Raw genomic sequence first — 17,622 nt, 5'->3', positions numbered from 1 at the left:
CTGTAGGGATGAAAGAGCCCTGAACTAAAACAGGCAAACACTAGCCCTGTGGGGACCTTTCAACCTAAGTCATCCCTGTTTCTCAGGCCAGTTCTATAAATATCTGTTCAGCATATACTTTGTACCGATCGCCAGGCTAGGGATTGAAAGCGCGGTGGTGAACAGATGCAGTTCCTACCCTTGGAGGAAGTTGCACTGGGGTGAGCACAGGGGACTGTGGGAGCCCGGGAGAACACCAGCTGGACTGGAGGCATCACGGAAGGCTTCCTGGAGGAGGCACGCTTCATGGTACTGTATGCTTGGTAAACCTCCTCTTTCTAGGTGCGTGTTTGTGTGCCTTCTGTGTACAGACACTGGTTCCCGGCCAGGAGTTATTGTGTTCCCAGGGGACACTTGGAGATATTTTTGGCCATCACCACTTGGGGAGGGAACACTACCAACGTTTGGTAAGTTGAGACCAGGGACGCTGCTAAACAAGGCATGGGACAGCCCCACAACAAGCACTCTGGATGTCGCTAGCACTGAGGTCGGGGAACCTCGAAGTGGACAATGCTGATGCCATGTGACGTTATAATAAGGGGGGTGAGCAGGAGGACCAGGAATGTGGCCTCCTGTGGGGAAGGTCAGAGGCGGCTTCCTGGAGGAAGGCGTGGGCACTGGCAGAGCGTGGGAGCTGCTGGGGAAGGGTGCGGATGAATCACGGAGCTGGGAACTCGGCCTGCGTGGGGATTCCACTCGTGTCCAGGGTAGGCCGGGAAAGGAGGCGTGAGAGGGCTGTGGGACCAGACACTGAAGGACTGGACTTGTGTGTCTGCTCCAGAAGCCACGAGCCACATGTGGCCGTGGAGCCCTTGAAACGTGGCTAGTGCAGCGGAGTCACTGAATTTTTTATATTGACATAATTGAAAGGTAGATTTCAAAACAGATACTCCGTTCCATGTCTTGGGAAACTTTATAAATGTGTGTAGAACTCTTTGGGGGTGTGGATGTAAATTTTTCCAGCTGTAACTCTGGTGACCTTTAATTGCGGATTGGGTGTTTCTCCTGACAATTTATCATCCAAATTGAGATGCGCTAATGTTATGCCCTGATATCAAAGAATTAGTACTAAGGAAAAGAAGGAAGTCAGTTGTCCCATTGATCATTTTCTATATTGATTAATAATAATATTTTCAGATACACTAGGTGAAATGAAATCTGTTATGAAGTGTAAGGTCACCTTTTTCTTTTTCCCTTTCTAATGTGTGGCTGCTGGAAAATTGACTTCCATGTGTGGCTGACCTTGAACTTGTACTGGATGTCGCTGTTATAAACCGTGGGGAGGAGCTGGAGCGGCCGGTTGGGGCTGGGGGCTCACGGAAGAGTTTAGACAAGGGGGTGATGTGGTCAGGTTTCCATGGCAGCTCCACCCGCCAGCCACAGGTGGGGAGGGAAGATTCCAGAGGACGGGACAAGACCAGCCATAGGGAGACTGAATAGCTGGGAAGACCTGAGCTCTGGCCGCAGAGAAGAGCCGTGCCGTGCTAGATAGGTGTCCGCTGCCTATCCCCGGGCAGGTGGCCAGGCTGGGCCCCGAAGGAGGAGGAGGAATGTTTGGGGAGAGGCGGGGATATCCTGGGAATGACTGACCCTTCAAAGGGGCCTCAGCGCTGAGAGCCGGGAGGAAAGACCTCAGCCAGTTCGGGTGCTCCTGCTCCGGTGGCCACGGCTCTGGACACCTGGCAGCCTCAGCCTGGCCGCTACCTGTGCTCCACACTCAGGTCGGACACCCCCTGACCCCTCACCCCCCACCCTGCAACTTGCTGCCTGGCCCTGCTTGCCACTGCTCACCATCTGTGTGACTGTGAACAAGTGGCTTTCCCTCCTAGTGGGATTGCCAGCTTTGCCTGGCCTTGCCCATGTCATACCAAGAGCATAGGAGAGAAGGGAGCTGCCCACAGGTGACAGGTCTTCCTGGGGAGGACAGCGTGGAGCCTGGGGTGGGGAGGGAACGTCCGGTACGTTATGCAGTTTGCAAGGCAGCTTCCCATCTCCGATCCCTGCATCGCATCCCCATTTCACAGCTTTGGAAACTGAGGCTCAGAGAGGCGACGCAGCTTGCCTGGGCCACACAAGGGCGAGAAAGGCAGGATTTCGATGAAGGATCTGACACCCTGTGAGATCCAAGGCTCTCATGGCCACAGCTCAGTGTGCAGTGAAGGGCAGGCAGGACAGCACCTCTCTGAACCTCAGTCTCCTCATCTGTCAAATGGGCAGAGTGAGTGATGAGGTGGTAGGTAGTTGAATGCCGCGGTGCAGCACCCACCCGAGACAGGGCTCCGGGTGGCGGCTGCACGTCTTCCTGGCAGCTCTGCGGTGAGGGGCATGAGCCCATTTTTCAGGAGAGCACACTAAGGCTAAGGTGTGCAGCCAGTGAGAGCAAGGCTGGGGTCTCCCCCCCTTCCCAGCTCCTTGACTCTTTTCCCTCCCCCATCGTTGCTCTTGTCCCAGAGCTCTGGAGTCAGCTCCTGTGTGTTAAAGGGCAGGCTGACCCCGGGATCCACCTGGTCCTTCGTCCTGGATGACTGGACACGAATGGGGACATGGCGGCCTCCCCCGTGGTGCTTACCGACACTCCCGCCCCCATCTCCAGAGCCAGTTCCCTCCCACAGGCCATGGTCTTTTTCCAGGTGAGCAGCTTCACTTCCTGAGAGCCAGAGCGCTTGGGCGGGAAGCTGGCGCGGAGCACACCCAGGATACGGCCAGATCCTAAAAGCCGGAGGTGGGGGAGGCCTTAGAAATCATCAGCCTCACCCCCTGCCTCTGGGTTCTGGCTGAGTGGTCTCAATCTCCACATCTGGAAAATAGGAAGACTCATCAGCTCAGGGAAAACAGCAACGTCTGACAGTACAAAGTTGGTGCAGACGCATCAGGGTATGGCGGGGGGATCACAGACCACTGGTGGGAGGGTCTTTGGAGGGCACTTTCTGCTGAAACAGGATGCGTGGAGCTGTGCTTCTCAAGTTTGAATATGCGTGGGGATACCTGCGTGTGTGTGCTCGGTCGCGTCAGTCACGTCTGACTCTGTGACCCCGTAGCCCACTGGGCTCCTCCGTCCATGGGGTTTCCCAGGCAAGAATACTGGAGTGGGTTGCCATTTCCTTCTCCAGGGCATCTTCCTGAGCCAGGGATCGAACTCCCATCTCTTATATCTCCTGCATTAGCAGGTGGGTTCTTTACTGGCCACGCCACCCGGGAAGCCCTGGGATGCCTGGGGGCTGGATAAGATGCAGACTCTGATTCTGCACCTCTGGAGTGGGACTAACAGGCTTCCAGGGGACCCTGCTAATGCAGTGGGGTGCCTCTTGGTCACGGGCAAGGGAGGCACGTTCTTTTGTGATGGGGTGCGTTGTGTCTAAGGTGAAAACAGCCTGCATGTCCATCAGGAAGGTTTTGACCTAATGAACGGTCAGCCATCCCTGCCCAGGATGCGCTGGAGCCGTTAAAAGGAGGGAGGCCTCTCGGGACCCTGCACCTGCTGCGTCTGCCTCCCGGGAGGATGGCAGCCACCGCTGAGGGCCAGGGTTTCACCTGTGTCGTTAACCGGTGTAGCCCCGGACTAGAGCTGGGCCTGGCGCATCTGCCTGAGCACCCAGGCAGGGTTTACTGAATGACAGACTCTGTATGCTGACATGGGAGGATCTCCCCGACCTGGTGTGGGGTGACCCGAGCCAGTTTCAGGATACGTGTGATCCAGGGCCTCTCGGGCCTGGCTTTACTGGCATTTGGGGCTGGATGAGTCTGTGGTGGGGGCTGGGCATCAGAGCATCTCTGGCCTCTCCGCATCCGATGACTGCTAGTTGTGACAGCCCAGACTCTATGTCCAGACATTGCTGTTTGTCCCTCAGAATCAGCCCCAGCTGAGGTCCACTGGTGCGGTCGGACGGTGTGTTGCTGGCAGGAGGGAAGGGGGAACGGAAGAATGAAAGGATGGGTGTCTGGGGGGGTGGGGGACAGGCCCCGTGTGGTTTCCATTCAGAGATGACTTTGGCTGTAACCTCGCATGAAGCAGGTGTGTATGGGGGGTTGCTCCCCACAACGATCGACAGCGTTTACCCCTTAAAAGAGGGAAGAGGACAGAATTGCAGATTTTGATCCCAGGAGACTTAATCCTTCTCTAGTATTTTTTTCTTTTTATTTATTTGGCTGCACCAGGTCTTCATCGTGACATGCAAGATCTAATTCCCCAACCAGGGACTGAACTCGGGCTCCCTGCCTTGGGAGCGTGGCGTCTTAGCCACTGGACCACCAGGCAAGTCCCATTCTCTGTTATTGTTAAATATAGAGCTTGTAACTTTGACCTGAGTAATTAAGTCAGCTTAAAAAACAGAAATAGTCCAAGGACCCACTTCCAGGGTTGCAAGGAGTTAGGGGGAGTTCCCACCTGAAGCAGACAGAGAGGAAACCACTGCTGTTTTATTGTGTGGCTCCCCCTGGCAGCCCCTAAGCGTACGGAGCAGTTAGGGTCTTCTTTACACATGGGCACACTTGAGCTCAGAGATAGAAAGGGACTTTTCCAAGGTCACACAGCAGAGTAGGAGCTAGGCTTGACTGGAAATCAGTCTTCATGGCGGTGATATAGGGGCCCTTTCTGGCCCCTTCCAGGCTTCTGTACCTCCTGGTCATCACACGAGGCTGTGTGGGCTGTCTCACCCCCCCGCGGCTTGTTGATCACTTGGTGCTCACCAGCCCAGCTGGCACCCAGGAAGTGGGCACGGCTGGAGGCGGCAAGACCGTCCCCAGTGTGGGTTCTTGTGGTTTGGCCGAGCAGCTCTGGGAGGAGTGCCACGGTTGTGGAGCCTGCGGTGGAGGCCCTTGGCACAGACGGTCCCCTAGGGGGGCGCTGGCCGCCAGCCCTGTGCTCCTCTCCCGCTCAAACACCTGCCGTGGCTCCCTAGTGCCCAGGTTGAAATTTCCTTGCTGTGCCTGTTGAGTTAGCGTTCCATGCCCTGCAGAAGGTTCTCTGTGACTCTGCTAGAATCCAAACACAAATACTGGTCATAGTAATAACAAGGCCTAGAGTACCTACTGTTTGGTGCAGAGTTCTTTACTCGCCTTATCTTTTTTAACTCTTTACAAAAGCCCCTTGGTACTGCTGTGTGTCTGAGCCTTATTGTACAGAGGAGGAAACTGATGCTTTTGAAAGTTAAGTGTCTTGTCCCAGGTCATGTAGCTCATGGTGCCACTGGATCTGCAGCCTGACTCCAGAGCCAGCCTCTTTTTGGGAAAAAAAAAAAAAAAACTGTTAATTTATTTATTTTAAATCTGGCTGTGCTGGGTCTTTGTTGCTGCATGGGCTTTTTCTCTAGTTGGCATTGAGCGGGGGCTACTCTGAAGTGGTGCGTGGCTTCTTATTGTGGGGCCCCTCCTGCTGCAGAGCATGGGCCCCGAGGCACATGGGCTTCAGTAGTTGTAGTTCCCGGGCTCAAGAGCACAGCCTCAGAAGTTGTGGCATACACAGGCTTAGTTGAATGTGGGATCTTCCTGGATCAGGGCTCACACCCGTGTCCTGAGCCACCAGGGAAGCCCCAGGGCCAGACTGTTTACCCGGGGGGCCAGACTGTTTACCCGGGGGCCAGCCTCCCTCCTCTTATAGGAAAATGAACCAGCTCCTTGGAAGAAAAGTTATGACCAACCTGAACAGCATATTAAGAAGCAGAGACATTGCTTTGCCAACAAAGGTCCGTCTAGTCAAAGCTATGGTTTTTCCAGTAGTCACATATGGATGTGAGAGTTGGACTATAAAGAAAGCTGAGCACTGAAGAATTGATGCTTTTGAACTGTGGTGTTGGAGAAGACTCTTGAGAGTCCCTTGGACTGCAAGGAGATCCAATCAGTCAAACCTAAAGGAAATCAGTCCTGGGTGTTCATTGCAAGGACTGATGCTAAAGCTGAAACTCCAGTGCTTGGGCCACCTGATGCAAAGAACTGACTCATTTGAAAAGACCCTGATGCTGGGAAAGATTGAAGGCGGGAGGAGAAGGGGACAACAGAGGGTGAGATGGTTGGATGGCATGACCGACTCGATGGACATGAGTGAGTAAACTCCGGGAGGTGGCAATGGACAGGGAAGCCTGGCGTGCTGCAGTCCTTGGGGTTGCAAAGAATCGGACACGACTGAGTGACTGAACTGATTCAAGTCAGCAGAGAGGAGCCTGGCTCAGGGTGTCTGGAAAGCAAGATCCAGGCCTGGCTGCCCCGTGACCTTGCTGTGTGACCTTGGGCAGACTCTCCTTTTTGGGCTTTCACTGGACTTTCTCCAAGGCCGGCTCGGCATTCTGAGGCTCAAAATCTCAATATTATGCAATAAACCTAGAAATCACCCCAATTTCATTTTTCTATTCTTTTATATCACACCATTAATATATATCTGCTGTAGAATAGTTAGAAAATTCAGAGGGGAGAAAAGGAGAAATAGATGAAACTCCATTTAGCAGTTTAGGGCATACCTTTCTGGAGTAGTTTTCTAACATAAATACTTACCAGAATAGAATTGGATAGCCTTTTTTATCACCAAACATCATGTCCTAGATCACCTGCAGGATAACGAATCCTTGTTTCTTACCGTCATATACATGTCTTATGGTTGTACCGTGGAATGTTTAATTAGCGTCTAATTAGAGATAATGATAAATTAAGAGCCGGCATTTACTGAAATCCTCCTGCTGCCAGGTCTTGTCCTAAGCACTTGCCTCAGTGGTTGTCACAGCAACCCTCTGAGGCAGGCAGTTCAGCCCCATTTTACAGATGGGAAAACCAAGGCTGTTGACGTTAACCTGTCCCAGATCTCCTGGCCCATCCTTGGCAGAGCCAGACGTGGCCCCAGGCCCTTCCCAGCCCTCCACCCAGGCCTTTAACCCTCGGCCACCCTGCAATATGCCTCGCCGCCAGTGTTCTCAGAGGCCCTGTTTCGTCAAGGGGGTGCGCCATGACTGCTCAAGGAAAGGGAATGAAGGGGCTGCCAGCCCAACCCGGTGTGCGGGGAGGTGACCTGTGATGTGTACAGCCAGAGCTCAATAAATGCTCCTCTCAGAGAGGAGTGGAGTTTCTTACTGCAGTGGAGTTTCTCGGGGCAAGTAGAGTTAGAGTCGCTTCAGGGGAGTGGGGCTTAATGGAGCCACTCCGCCACTCCACGTGGGTTCCCTCAAGGGGTGCCTCGCAGCCTCTGCTGTCCAGGCTAGGGGCTTTGTGGGTACAGTGTGAACAGAACTGTGCTCTCAACTTGGGGTTTGCAGAAACCTGAGTTTGGTCTAGAGAGATCCCCTAAACCCAGGGCTGAGATTAAGCATGTGAGGGGCTGGACTCCAGTACAGAATTTAGGGAAGTGCCCCAGAGCTCAGCAGTCAAGATAAGTACTCTTTTAATGCAAATTTTAAAACCCCAAACTAATGGGTGAACCTTGAAAACTTTATGCTAAATGCAAAGCAGCTAAAACCCCTGTATTCTATTTTTCCGTTTATCTGAGATGTTCAGAAGAGGAAAAGTCACAGAGTAGTTGCCAGGTGCTGGGGGGAGGAGGGGGTTGGGGGTGCCGCTCGAGGGCGGGGCTTTTCCTTGGGCTAATGAAGATACTGAAGAATTGATTGTGTAAGTGTTTGCATGACTCCGTAAACGCACTTAAAACCGTTGAATTATACACTTTAAATAGGTGAATTGTATGATATGTGAATTCAATCCGTGTGAAACTAACACTCCCCCAAAAATCTAAATTGATTAAAAAAATATCCATGATGAACAATATGTCAACATTTTAAGTAAAGACGGGATTTGTACTACTGATTTGTTTTCCTTCTGCCTCAGGCTCTAATACAACTTAGCATAGCACCGTTATTTATCCTATTTAAAAATGTGATTTTTTTTGTCATTGTGTTTTTCTGGCAGTTTTTTATTTAATTAGAGTATGGTTGTTTTACAATGTTGTGTTAGTTTCTGCTATACAGCAAAGTGAATCAGCCGTTCACATATATATATATAGATATCCCACGTATATATGTATCACATATTTATATATATAAATCCTCTTTTTGGATTTCCTTCCCACTTAGGACACCACAGAGTTCCTAGTAGAGGCCCCTGTGCTATACAGTAGTCTCATTAATTGTCTATTTTATACAGAGTAGTGTGGCTCAGTGCTAAAGAATCCACGTGCCAGTGAGGAGTTGCAGGAGACTTGGGTTTGCTTCCTGGGTCTGAAAGATCGCCTGGAGAAGGAAATGACAACCCACTCCAGTATTCTTGCCTGGGAAATCCCATGGACAGAGGAGCCTGGCGGGCTACAGTCCATGGGGTCGCAGAGTCGGACACGACTGAGCACGCACGTGTGTATTCAATTCCAGTCTCCCAGTTCATCCCCCCACTGTTCGCCCTTTGGTGTCCATGCATTTGTTCTCTGCATCCACGTTTCTTTCTCTGCTTTGCAGATACGGTCGTCTGTACCTTCTAGGTTGCACCTGTGTGTGTTGGTACATGACGCCCGTCTCTCTCTTTCTGTCTCTGCTCTGTCAGTCCCTCGGTCCATCCACGTCTCTGCATGTGGCCGGCATTTGTAAATGTTGCGTTTAAGCATCATCGATCCTGAGTACTGAGTTTGGGGGATGCCCCTGTAAGTTTTGCGGTCCAGGGCAGTGGCTCACCCCGCCCTACCTACCGTGCAGACCTTTTGCTCTCATTTGACAGAGAGGCCGATGAGGCCCAGGGCAAGAAAGGCTGTGAGCCATCTGCCCGGCCTGAGGCTAGAGTGGGGTCCCGAGTCACCTCCTCCGGCCCAGACCATCTGGCCTCTGGGCCTCCTCCTCCACTCTGTCCTCCATCGCGTCTCCTCTGAGGTGGTCCCTGGGTCCCCCAGCACTTCTCACCTGGTCTCATGCCCTCACCTTCTAAGCCATCCTATACTAGAAAAAGCCCATGCCCCCTCCCAGACCTCGATCCCACCAGCACTCCCCACTTCCCGCTGCCCTCAGGATAAACCCCAAGCTCCTTGCTTGGACTGCCTGGAGCCTGCTGACCTCTCCCCACCCTCTCGCCCTCCCACCCCCCCCACTCCCACCACCGCCATGACTGCTTCCTTCTCTCAGATTTGCATGGGACCCACAGTACCAAAGGGTGGCTGCATCACCTGCTCTGATCTTCTCACGGGTAAGCCTCCATCTCACTTGAATCCTCACCGCAGCCCTTGCTGGTGAGAGTTGCTGGACCCATTTTACAGATGAGGAAACTGAGGGCTGGGGAGAGGAGCGGACGCCGCTCCGGGCCCGGAGCAGCGGCAGGTGCGCACCTGGGGTGCTGGGAGCTGCAGACACCTTGTTCTGCTTCCCCGGGGGCCGCGTGTGCCGAGACCACCCCACTCTGGCCCCTGGTTGCACTCCACCCACCTCTCTTTTTTTTAATGTTAACATTTTCTTTTAAAACTCCTTTAAAATATTACATTTGTTTATCTGTCTGTGCCAGGTAGGTGGCCGTGTCGCTGCTCTTCATCACTGTGTTCTTAGCCAGCCTGTCACTGGTTTCCTCTCCCCTCCTCCGTACTCGGCTCCTCAGTGAGCCCAGCTTGCTCCTGGACCTGTGTGGCTCTTGGCCTCCACGCTGGGCCCGTTCCAGAGCCTGGCCAGTAAATAGTCCTCAGATGCCGAAGCCAGTGCCCCGTGTAGTGATTTGTAGAGCCAGGGCAGGGGCAGAGCTTGAGAACTCTATAACTTCTGAATCATATTATTTGGGGACCGGTCCCAGGAACCTGTCTTTGAACAATTTCAGGGGTACTGATGCGTGGAAGGTTTGAACCACCTTAAAGGGAGGAAATAACAGTGATGCAGTAACAAAGTGCAGAGCTGTCAGTTCATTTGTTTAATCCTCAGCGTGGGTGTCAGCATCCCCAGTTCACAGATGAGCAGACTGAGGCCCGTTTTAGGCCTCAGTTGTGTAATGCCGCTGTCTGCTTCCTCTGCTCCAGCCAGGGCTGCGTTGCTGGTCATCACCAGAACCAGGACACAGCCCGGTGTGCTCAGCCTCCCCCTGCCACCCCTACTTCTGGACGCTTCCAGGCAGCGGAGTGGAGACAGGGTTGGGTGTGGGTTTGTAGGTTGTGTGTGTGGTGTGGGCACAGGAAGCCCCGGGCCCTGCAAGGTCACCCTGGCCCTTTCCTGTTTATACTCTTTATCAGGCCGGGCCCGTGTGTTCCCGAACAGGAAGCGCAGAGCAGAGCCGGGGCTGCGCCAGACGCTGGAGGCAAGGCTGCAGCCCAGGAGCTGGGAGGCCGAGCCAGTCACTGCCCCAGGCAGCTGCCTGACCGTGGACACGCATGGTCCCCATCTGTGTGTTGAGCAGGGTGGGGCTTTGGGGGTGATGGGATCAGACAGAGCTGGTTCCACTGCAGGCTGAGCTCATTGCTCTCTGTGTGACCTTTGCCTGAGCTCTTCACTTCTCTGAGCCTCAGTTTCTCCCTGTGTCGACTGGGGCTAAAAGAGTGCCTCCCTCAACTCCCTAGGTTGTTGTTAGAGGCAAAATGCACATCGAAGGGCCAGGCACACACAGGTCTCTCTCCTTAAATCTTTACTTGGAGACAGACCGGATAGCGGATGATCCTATATATGTGCGTGCATTTCTTTTAAAAAATAAAATATTTTCTCGAGTTGTCCGTTTTTCTCACCAGAGGCCGGCTGCCTGAGTCCTCCCCCTGGCTGTTCCAGTCCAAATATATACCGGCTTCCACGGTGACCCATTGTATCTGCGTTTTTTGGTTTTGTCCCAGTTCCCCTGGGAGTTCAGACAGAGCCGGCCTTCGCACACGATCGCCCGAGGGGCACACCAAGGTCGCTGCATGATGCTGTAAATAGTCTTGCCTGGAACCCAGCCATGTGTATTTTTCTGGCTGCTTTCATAGCCCAGAGGCCGAGTGGTCTGTCGAGCCCTGCCTGACAGACCCTCTGGCCCATGGGGTCAAAATCATTGGCTCTTCTGGCCCTTCACAGAAGTTTGCCGACCCTGCCTCGCCAAACCACTGGTCTGTTTGTCTTCAGGTTCCCTCCAGTCTTCCTCCCCGTGCGGTGCTGACAGTGACCATAGTCAATGCTAGCGTTTTTGCACATGTGTGCTGGGTGCGGTGATGTTAAGGAATTCCTTGCGACTGTTTGTTCCAAGTGTTAATGCCCATTTCTCAGATGGCAGTACTGAGGCTCCGCAAGCTGGATTGACCCAGGACCCCTGACGTCTGAATGCAAGAGCTGGGATGTGACCCCCACCCTGAGCTTGTGCCGACAGGGTGCTGAACTGGGCCTCCAGGATTGAGGCAGGGTGGCAGGCGTGGGCCCTGCTATGATTGTTTTAGGTAAAAAAAAAATGCAAAGCTCAGTAAACATTTGTGGAATGAATGAGGAAACTCAGGAAACTCCGGTCTAGGAGCATGGGCTCTGGAGAGAGATTTGGGTTTTCCTGTTAGCTCCTGTGCTAACCTGCTGTGTGGCCTTGGCCAGATGAACTCACCTCTCTGAGGATCAGTGAAGAGATGGTTAATACGGGAGAGTCAGATAGGGTCATGGACAGGGCTAGTGAGGACAAAACCTCCGTGATATATGTAAAACTCAGCTCAATACCTGGCGTACAATAAGGGCTTGAGAAATATGAGCTGATATTTCTAAGGCCGCTCACCTGCCTGCCTTTTCTTCTCTCTCGAATCACCCCACGTGTTTCTTACGCTCAAGCCTCACCCCTTAAAGCCTCAGAATTATCCTTTTTGCCTCTTCCTCTTGCCCCACTGGATTCTGGCAGGCTCTTCTTCGCTGGCTTCCCTCCAGAGCAGGTCAGAGGTCTCTGATCCCCAGGGATCCTGAAGGGGGAACCCCAGTCTCCCTGAATCTCCTTGGAGGCTTGGGGTAGCAAGGTCAGTGGGCCCCAGAGGTCTCCATGGTGATGGAATGCTTGGGAGCTGGTTCCCACAGAGAGGGCTTGAAAGGCTGATGGCTGAGCTCCAACACGGGGGTACCAGGTACGCCTCCAAGGCTCCTCTTAAAAGTGCCATGACCTGCCTCCTGAGTTGGTGTCCTGTGCTCCAGGCCTCCCCGCTTCCCCAATTTGGGAACCTCTTGATCTGCTGAGCTTTAGCGCCTTAGGGCACATCTCCCCCTCCCACCTCGGGTATCGCCCTCTGACCAGTTATCACAGTCACGGATGCAGTTATCTGGCATGCTGGTCTCCTGGCTCTGTAGCAGAGCGTCATCTCCGTGAGGGCAGGGCCCTGGGGTGCCGCCCCTGATGTGTTGCAACGTCTGCTTCCAGTCATGGTAGGTGCTCAGTAAATGTTTGTGGAATGAGTGAATCCAGGTCCGAAGGCCTCTTGAAGATGGTCCATCCCTGCCCCCTCCCCTTGCTTCAGGGCAGCCCGTGGGTCAGCGGAGAGTGATGTGATGTCCTTGCTCACCCTCGCCGCTGCCCCATCTCACGAGCCACGCCATCGTGAAGACAGAGGCAGATTTAGAAACTGGCGTTCCTTCTTAGGAAAGCACACATTCTATGTGCCAGACTCTGTTCCAACTTTTTCTAACTTATTTATCCTTCCCAGGACTCCTATGAGGCTACTTCCAGCTTTACACTGGCCGCATTCAAGGTCCCGGGTGCCTCACGTGAGCCTCCTAGGAGGTGGTGTTGTCGTCCCCGTTTTACAGATGAGGAAACTGAGGCTCAGAGACGTTAAGTGACTTGCCAAGGTCACACCGCCAGTAGCTGGTGGAGCCGGGATTGGAGCCCCTTCAGTCTGACACCCCCTACTGTGACTGGCATAGGATTAAAAAAAAAATACTGGTTGTTTTATTATTCTATAAATCAAGACCATAGAACAGCAGCATGCAAGTATGCGTTCGGGGAAAAATACGATTGCCTATCACCCTGTGTTCTTACCCGGAGTTTGTGTTTGCTGATTGGTTCGATTGATTTGGCGGATTTGCTTTTTGCTGTAGTTGTGCTTACCCTGCACCCCCATGGGCCTTTGTCGTCATAAACTGGAGAACCCCCTCCCCACTCCACCGTGCCACTGAGCTGTTGTGAGGCTAAAATGAGGCAGAGGCGTGGAAAGCCCTTGGTCTAGTGTTAGGTATAGAGTGGCGCTCAATAAATTCTGATGTTCTTCCTACGAGAAAAGGAGGGCTTGACTCCTTCCCACCCTCTCAGGTGTCTTCTTTATATATATATATATATATATATATTGTAATTTATTTATCTTTCGCTGTGCGGGGTCTTTGCTGCTGCTAGGGCTTTTCTTTAGTTGTGGTGAGCAGTGGCTACTCTTCCTTGCGGGACGCAGGCTTCTCATCTCAGTGGCTTCTTTGCTGTGGAGCACGGGCTCTAGACGCACGGACTTCAGTAGTTGCGGCCAGTGGACGCTAGAGCACAGGCTCAGCAGTTGTGGCCCATGGACTCAGTTGCTCCGCAGCATGTGGGATCTTCCCGGATCAGAACCTCTGTCTCCAGCACTGGCGGGCGGATCCTTCACCGCTGAGCCACTAAGGAAGCCCTCACTGTGGCTTCTGAGTCTCCATTGCGCCCGACGGCAAGTCCCCTACAGACGAACTTCCGCGTTGCATGCTTTCAAAGGTGTGAACTGTGCTCGTGTGTCCAGCCACTTAAGCTCGTGTCTGGCGTACGTTATCACATGTGTGCACCCTCTGCAAGTGGTTGTGCTTTTCTTTACTTTACTGTTTAGTGCTGTACAGAGTCCAGGGGTACAGCATCTCTCTCTAAGCCCAGGATGTCTGGAAGCAAGTGGGAAGCAGCAGTGGTATAGCTGATCTTATGAGCTGGGATACCCAGGCTAACTTTGTTGGGCTTTTGAACATATACTGGGAATGGAACTCGTTATATGTAGGGGAGTGACTGTAGACCTTTGGGTGGATGATAGAAATAGTCTAGCTCGGGGGCCTGCAAACTGTTTCTGTAAATGTGTGTGTGCATGGGCGCGTGCCGAGTCACTTCAGTCGTGTCCAACTCTTGGCAGCCCTATGGACTGTTGCCCGCCAGGCTCACCTGTCCATGGGATTCTCCAGGCAAGAATACTGGAGTGGGTTGCCATTTCCTCCTCCAAGGGGCTCTTCCCAACCCAGGGATTGAACCCACGTCTCTTAGGTCTTCTGCCTTGGCAGGCGGGTTCCTTACCACTTGCACCACCTGGGAAGCCCTTTTTTATAAATGACCAGATAGTAAATATTTCAGGTTTTGCAGAATGGTTTTTATTGTTGCTGCTGCTTCTCCTCTCCCCTCCCAACTCATCCTCTTCCTCCTCTTTGCCTTAAAAAAAAAAAAGTCAAGATCACTCCTTGCTCACAGGCCTCACAAAACAGGCTGACGGGTGGATTCGACCCAAGGGTCATCACATGCTGACCCCATCCTAAATCTGTTGTGGCCAGTGCGGTAGCCCCCAGGGAGGCCTCTGGGCTGTGGAGATGTGACCAGAGTCAATAAGGAGCTGAATTTTAAATTTTATTAATTTTAACTTAAAATTAAATCGTGACCTGTGGCTAGTGCATCATGTTGGAGTCACAGCTCTTCAGTGATCAAAGGCCCTGATGGCCCGTCCCCCCGACCCTGAAGGGGGCCGTGTGAGCTGCCTTCCTGGCAGGTCTCTCGAACTCTCTTGGCATTTCAAGGGCTGCCTGAGGGCAGCTGGGCCGGAGCCATCTGGTCTCCGGAAGAGCTTCAAGGGCCCTGGTTCCTAATGGTGCTTTTGTTGTTGTTCCAGGAGCCAGGCCTCTCTTCACTGGCCGCCCATGCCTCGGGATCGCCAGGCCTGTGTGTTCAGTAGCTGGAAGGAGGGGCAGGGGCTGGGAACCGTCCTCCTTCTGGGTTTAGCTACACTAATCAGGTTGGTGTTTCAGGGATAGAAAAAAAAAAAACGTAGAAACAAAGAGTAAGTGAATAGGAAGGGAGAGAGATAGGATCCCAAGGACAGAGTCACAGCCTACTCCCATGTTTTGATAATTGCTGAGATTTTTGAGTATTTGCTATTACCCTGTTTGAACCTCCCAACAGCCCATTTTACAGAAAAGGAAAACTGAGGCTCAGAATAACAAGAGTCTACCTCGTCAGAGAGTCATCCAACTCCAGAGCTGCATCCTTAACCACCACCAACCCTCTTCCCTCCTCCCCCACCTCCTGGCATACTAAGTGGATAGAAGTGAGTCTGTGAAGTGATAGCTGCTCCTGAGCCTCAGTTTTCCCATCTGTAAAATGGGAGGAGATGAGAATTGGACTAACAATCCGCCTCCACCCACCCCCTCAAATGATACAGCAGTGAGGTGTAAAACAGGATTCCCCTGGTTCCATGTCAGCCAGGCTTCACCCCAGACCCCCACTGACTTCATGGCCCCATTCGTTTAATGCAGTTAAGAGCTGGGCGTTAGAGTCTCAGAGACCTGCATGGTGACCCCTGGTTCCCCGGGTCAGTTGCTCTTCCTCTGGCTGTCATTTTCTCACTTTACAAAGTTGGGAGCATCATCCTTTCCTCGTTGGGGGATTAACTGGATCAAGGTACTCACATAGTAGTACCTTGTGGCAGGCTATAGTCCACAGGATCACAAAGAGTCGGACACAACTGAGCAGCTGAACACACACACTCACATAGTAGGCATTTAGCTCATGTTAGGTGGTGAGAGCAAGGCATTGTTCAGCTCCAGGGGTGCTGTATCGTAGACTGGGTATGCAGTGCCCTTTGGAGTTGGGCAGTGCACAGCCTGTTCGGCCGTATGCAGCAGTCCCGGATGGTGATTAGAGGTAGGTATAGTGGTGGTGGTGGTTGCCTCTTGTGATATTTACTTTTCCTGAAGTCCAAGGCCCCTGGGCCAGGAAGAATGGAGGGCCTGATAGGCAGAGACACACTACTGCTCAGATTCTCAGTGCACACCTTGCTGCCAGAGCAGTAGTCCAGTTCATTCCCTAGCTGAATCAGTGGATTTAGACCCCAGCTTCAACATCTTGGCCTGAGGTGGCCTGTCCCTGCTCTGCTGCTTGTTTGCCAGGGTACTTCCCCGCTGCCCCAGATCACTGTGGGGTGAAGCCCAGCACCCCTCCTCCGACCCTCTGGCGGGCCCAGCCCCTCCTCATAGCACACACGCCTAACACAGCATCTCCTCTGCCTCCGTAGGGCTCAGCTGGTGGACCGTCCTGGCGAGCAGCCACGAGCAGCAGAGCCCAGGGATGAGCGTGTCCAGGGAAGGTGAGTGCTCCCCCAAGGGCCCCCAGAGTCCCGGCTTCTCCTGAGAAAACCCTCGGCACCCCCACAGCCCAGCCTCCACGATCAGGCAGCTGATCAGACTCCACCAGGTCACTCTCTGTCAGAAACCCAGTGCCTGACCAAGCTGGATGCCAACAGCGTGGAGAGGGCAGGCCTCATTGCTTAGGGAAATTTTACTGCTGGGCAGGCAGGGACTTACCCAGGATCACTGAGCCGATTCAAGGTGCGGCCAGAATCTAAACACCTCCCCCCGCTCTGGTGTCCAGCGCCAGCATTCTTGGCACGCTTTCTCAGCCCCTCACACAAAAGCTCCCCACATCTCATAATAGCTCCCCTAGAAAAGGTTCTTATCAGCCCACCTTTGCTAGAGGAGAAAACCAAAGCTCAGAGGGCTGAGGTCCCTCGTCCAGCTGTCCAGCTCTAAGTGGCGAGGGCCGGATTTGAACCCCGGGGCTGCAGGACGCCAAGTCTGAGGCTCTTAACCACCAACTTCACTGCCCTTGATGGAGTTTGGCTGAGTGTTGGGGAGTGGAGGGAAGGCCTTGGGCCCTGGGCCGGGCCTGCTGGCCCCCCCTGGAGTGGATGGGATCTGTGGTTCTGGGTGGTTTGGAAGCTGCCTTTTGCTGTTAGGTTCCCAGCAGCTTTGTCTCTGCCAAGTCTCCCTGTCTTTGCTTCTCAAGCTGCCCCACTGGTCTTTGCTGTCTCCTGCTCATGTCTAACCTGCCGCTTTGAGCTGTTTTCTCCTAGTGGCAGAGACGGGCCCAGAGATGAGCCCCTTGCTGGGTCCTCTCTGAGGACCGTGAACAGTGCGGCCTCAGCCCCTAATCTGACCCTGATCCGTCTTGGGCAAGTGGCCTCCCCTTTCTGAGCTGCTTGCTGAGCGGGAGGTATGCTCTGCCCAGAGGTGGCAGAGGGTGATCCACTAGGTGATGCGTGGAATAAACTTTAGCTGAGGATGTGCTCAGTAAGTGTAAAAAATACACAACTCCAGGCTTTGTTTTAAAGTGCTATAGCCAGATGAATGGTCAGCATTAAGCAAAACTCAGGAGTTGATAACAGCTTAAAAATTCTGTCTGTCCCTTCATACAGGCTTTCCCCCCAGTATTTAGTATCCGGATCACTTCCAACTCCACACGTAAGCTCAAGAGGACACACATATGCATGCGTGCATACACACACACACACACACACACACTCACTCACAGTGGCAGGCACACTGTGTCTGTCTTTTCTGGAAACCACTTTCCTAAATCGTCCCCTCTTCTTGTCCCTAAGCTGCAGTCTCTCCCTCCCCACCAAGTGTCAGGAAGAAAAAGTGGTTGCACTAATTCTAGCTAAAGTGTGATTGACACTCCACCAGGGCCATTGACACT

General features: G+C 53.1%; 1 protein-coding gene across 9 annotated transcripts in view; it reads left to right on the top strand.

The window, feature by feature from the left end:
- Positions 1-17,622, top strand: part of TPST2 (tyrosylprotein sulfotransferase 2) — a 54,656-nt gene that overhangs the window by 18,499 nt on the left and 18,535 nt on the right. For 5 of the 9 annotated variants that reach the window (XM_088828293.1, XM_088828290.1, XM_055404520.2 and 2 more), the window contains one exon: positions 16,160-16,231. The gene's annotated coding sequence lies outside the window, so the exon portion shown is untranslated. Of the gene's footprint in view, positions 1-4,229; positions 4,292-9,156; positions 9,175-11,252; positions 11,321-14,863; positions 14,882-16,159; positions 16,232-17,622 lie in introns of those variants that run through there. The other 4 variants (XM_088828289.1, XM_088828292.1, XM_088828291.1 and 1 more) reach the window with 4 other exon arrangements.

The sequence above is a fragment of the Moschus berezovskii genome, chromosome 19, assembly GCF_049115385.1.
Source record: "Moschus berezovskii isolate FMDL1 chromosome 19, NW_MosBer_1.0, whole genome shotgun sequence".
NCBI lineage: Eukaryota > Metazoa > Chordata > Mammalia > Artiodactyla > Moschidae > Moschus > Moschus berezovskii.
Note: the sequence above shows the minus strand (reverse complement) of the source record. Positions and strands in the feature narration are given on the sequence as shown.